At 40.6% G+C, this 4,586-nt stretch overlaps 1 pseudogene; it reads left to right on the top strand.

Annotated features, from left to right (window-relative positions):
* The first annotated feature begins 2,419 nt into the window (after nucleotides 1-2,419).
* LOC102304897 lies at nucleotides 2,420-4,081 on the top strand (annotated as a pseudogene).
* Nucleotides 4,082-4,586: the final 505 nt, after the last annotated feature.

Raw genomic sequence — 4,586 nt, 5'->3', positions numbered from 1 at the left:
AAAAAAAAAAAAAAAAAAAAAAAAAAAAAAAACCATTAACACAACAAATTTTTATTCATACCCCTTTTAATCACTTTACAATTCACACTAAAACAGTTGTTAAAATCACAAATTTTATTAAAACCCCTAAAAATATTGATTGAATACACAAATCCAAGAAGCATAAAAACACAATTTGGCTAAAACCACAAATGCAATTTTCCAATCATAAACTCATTTCTCCATAAACTCACCAAAATTCATGAAAACACCATTGGATTTAACACATAAAAATGCAAATTTAAAATCTCATATACATCACTTAAAAATACAGTTCTTTGAAAATTCACATAATATACAAAATAAAAATACATTTCATGCAATTTTATTACAAAGGTTAAAAAACACACATTCATTTTAGTCTAACACCATCACAGACATTTTAAAACACATTTCCTAACCTAAAATTCAAAAAACTCATGTAGGAAACCAAGCCTATAAAAGGCTGCACAGCAGAGAGGAGCTCATTTGGGAGCTGACCGTTGAAGAGACAACATCTCTCTCTCTCTGTGCATTACCAGCTTTACATTCATTGTGCCCCAGCCTGAGGAAGACCTATCTTGGGTCGAAACGTCGCGGCAGTGGGCACATTAATTCGTTGATTTTCACTTATTAAAAATTAAACAATTTCATTAATTTCATTTCTTTTGTTTAAAAACAAATTTCATTTACATTTTTTCTTTCTTTTCTCACCTTTTTTTCTCGCCTGTGTTTGTGATTGTAATTTCATATACACATATTTTACATATCTACCTGAAATAAATAGCACATTAAAACAATTATTAAATAAAGATAACAAAGGCGACATCAAGAGATACAAAAAATTAAGAATTTGACCATGAGGTCCCGGATGGACTCAGAAGGCTGGACGGTGGTGCGTCTCGGGAGAGGGCGGCGGCCTTCCCGTGGACGTGTCCAGCAGGGGACAAGTGGTAGGGGTGGAGGGATGGACCGAGCACCATCTGGACCCTTTAGGGGCCGGACTAAATCTCACACCCCTAACCCTAACCCTTCCCGTGGACGTGTCCAGCAGGGGACAAGTGGCAGGGGCGGAGGGATGGACCGAGCACCGTCTGGACCCTTTAGGGGCCGGACTCAATCCCACATCCCTAACCCTAACCCCACTCCGTTCATCTGGCCCTAACCCTAACCTAATTAACCCTAATCTGACCCTAACATGTTTCTTTAATTAAGCCCCAACCCACATGACAAACCCTAACCACAACCATTTTAATATTCTGGCCTTAACCCTAATTAATGGGATTCATAATTCATAATTAACTCTTTTTTTGATTTGGCCCTAAACCTAATTACTGGATAAAAGTTAATTCCAATTTCCATTTGGCTCTAATCCTAATTGGGACAATATTGCAAATTTACAATTAAAAACTCAATTCATTAATTACATTAAAAAATTAGAAAACATACATTCAATATACGGTTGTGATTAAAAATATTACATGCACCATAAAAAAATACAGTAGACATGATTGAATGTGATTTAAAAATTGTTTACATGATTATAACTTCTTTACATGGTTAAAAAATTAAAATCTTTCTAAAAACATGTTATTGCCAGTGAGGAGTGATTAAAAAATACATTTTTAAAAATTCTATCCAAAAAACTAAGAGTGAACGAGTAAAACCACTAATTTGCCTTTCTAAAACTAAATTCGAACTGAAAAAAAGTGGGAGGGTATAAATAGAAGGGGAAGGCACTCTCTGCTCATTCCACTCCAAACCATCGGACAGAGCAGACCTCTTAGAGCAAGCCTGTTTTCTGTTTTTTCTGTGTGTGCCTAGGCCTGAAGAAGACCTTCAGAGGTCGAAACGTCGCCACATAGGCACACAAATTCATATTCATTTGGCCTATTATAATTTAACCCTTGTATGGTGTTCGGGTCTGTGGGACCTGTTTTCAGTTTTTTTTCAAAAGAAAAATTAAACATTTAATTATTTTTCTAACCTGAAATTCATTGGCTTTGGCTTATTTTCTGTGAAGAACAAATATCTGAACAAATTTTCAATGACCGCATACTGTACCTCCCCCCACGCATTTACATTACATACAAGGTGTTCGGGTCCACTGGACCCAGGTCTAATAAAAGTGGTGAAAGTGTAGGTCCTGTGTTCCCACACTCTGTCTTCCTCCTTTCTGGTGCTGCTGATAGTGTTTTCTTCCCCTCCCGCTCCCGCACAAAGTTGCAACATTGTTGAAAATTCAACTATCAACGCCATCTGCTCTTACATTCCCGCACATTTTACCCGCTCTTTTGCGGGATCCAATTTTTTTTTCTCATACCCTGTCCCACCTGCAAATTAGGGGCATAATACTATAAATAAGACTTTGCCAGGGTGGTCCTTATCACAACTGATCAAGATGGCCAAAAGATTATCTGCTGCACAGGCCTTGCAATTGATTTCGGAAGACAGAGGAGCTTCTGATGATGACGTCGAGGAAGAGGTTTCAGAATATGAGGATCACATTTCTGAAAATTCAGAGTCTGACAGTGATTTTCAAGAAGAGGATGAGGTTGAGCACCATTTAATAACAAAACGAAGACGAGTACCCCGTCAGCAGCCAGCACCAGGACCAGCTCGACAGCAGCCAGCTCCGGGACAAGAACAAGCCCACCAGACAGCAAGTGAAGAAATATGGATATCAAAAAATGGTGAAATTGAATGGTCTTCTTGCCCAAGAAATGAGCCACCCTGCAGAGCTGCTAATGTGATAAGGATGCAACCAGGGCCAACACGGCTGGCAGTTACTCATGTGAAGGACATCAAGTCTTCATTTGATCTTTTCATTCCAGATTCCATCCAGAAAATTATTCTGGATTGCAGTAATCTAGAAGGAAGGCGTGTTTTTGGAGAGAGGTAGAAGGAGATGGACCAAATTGATCTACAGGCCTACTTTGGGGTTCTTATCCTTGCTGGAGTTTTCAGGTCCAAAGGGGAATCCATAGAATCCCTGTGGGATGCAGAAACCGGCAGAGAACTTTTTCGTGCATCAATGTCTCTGGAAAACTTCCACAAAATTTCCAGGATTATCCGTTTTGATAACCGAGACGACAGACCAGCTCGACGGCAGAGAGACAAGCTAGCTGCCATCAGGACAGTGTGGGATAAGTGGGTGCACCGCCTCCCCCTGTTTTACAACCCTGGACCTAATGTCACCATTGATGAGCAGCTGATGCCATTTAGAGGCCGCTGCCCCTTTAGGCAGTATATACCATCAAAACCTGCAAAATATGGTATAAAGATCTGGGCTGCCTGTGATGCTACTTCCTCATATGCTTGGAACTTACAAGTCTACACAGGGAAACCTGATGGAGGAGCCCCTGAGAAAAATCAAGGCATGAGAGTTGTCCTGGACCTGACTCAGGGACTCAGTGGACACAATATCACATGTGACAATTTTTTTACCTCACACAAGCTAGGACAGGAGCTTCTAAAGAGAAAGCTGACCATGGTGGGAACAATACGAAAAAACAAATCTGAGCTCCCACCCCAACTGATGACTATGAAGAACAGGCCTGTCAAGTCATCCAAGTTTGTGTACACAGCTGACACGTCCCTGGTCTCCTATGTGCCAAAGAAAGGCAAGAATGTGGTACTCATGAGTACACTGCACAGGGATGGAAGAGTCTGTGACCAGGAGCATCAAAAGCCTGAGATCATCATGGATTACAATGCCACAAAAGGAGGGGTGGACAACATGGACAAGCTGGTGACTGCCTACAGCTGCAAAAGGAGGACCCTACGCTGGCCATTGGTGATATTCTTTGACATGTTGGACATCTCAGCATACAACGCCTTTGTCATCTGGATGGCAGTAAACAAAGATTGGAACAGGGGGAAGCTCCAGAGGAGACGCCTCTTTCTTGAGGAACTGGGAAAGGCACTGGTGAGACCTAAAATCCTCAGAAGACAATGTGTTCCAAGAACACCAGCTTCTGCAGCCATCATGAGACGAATTCAGGAGGAGAATGCTGGCACCCCATCCACCCGGCCTACAGAACCACCATCTGCCAAGCCTGAAGTAAGTGTGTGATGCTGTTGCAGTAAATGTCTGACATTTATGCCTTGCAAGAGAGAGAGAGGTGTTAGTAGCTTTTCTGATCGTTTCAACTAGGTTGTGGCCAGCAGCAAAAAAAAGAAGCGGTGCGAAGTCTGTGGACCCAAGTTGGACAGGAAAACTCAATACACATGCAGCAAGTGTAAGAAATACATATGCAATACACACACAGTGAAACTCTGCCCCTCATGTTTTGGATAGGCTGGTGTAAACAGGCAAAGAATTCAGTGGGTCTTATGTGTCGAGACTGATGTTGTTACTGTCTGCGTTCAACAACTCACGTTATGTAAACTGTCCTGAATGAGTTATTTGTCTAATGAAGTTCAAATGAATAAAAATCAATAGTTGTGAAACATATTGCTTCATGTGTAAATGTGTTGTCTTTCCACTCACTTCACTTGATTATAACTGATTTTATTTTTTTATAACATTTTATTTAATAAAAGAGAAGCACATTAATTCACAAATG

Source organism: Haplochromis burtoni, unplaced genomic scaffold, assembly GCF_018398535.1.
Source record: "Haplochromis burtoni strain Fernald_Lab_line unplaced genomic scaffold, NCSU_Asbu1 Contig_3911, whole genome shotgun sequence".
Taxonomy (NCBI): domain Eukaryota; kingdom Metazoa; phylum Chordata; class Actinopteri; order Cichliformes; family Cichlidae; genus Haplochromis; species Haplochromis burtoni.
The sequence above is the reverse complement of the archived record's forward strand: the minus strand, read 5'-3'. Positions and strand labels throughout refer to the sequence as shown.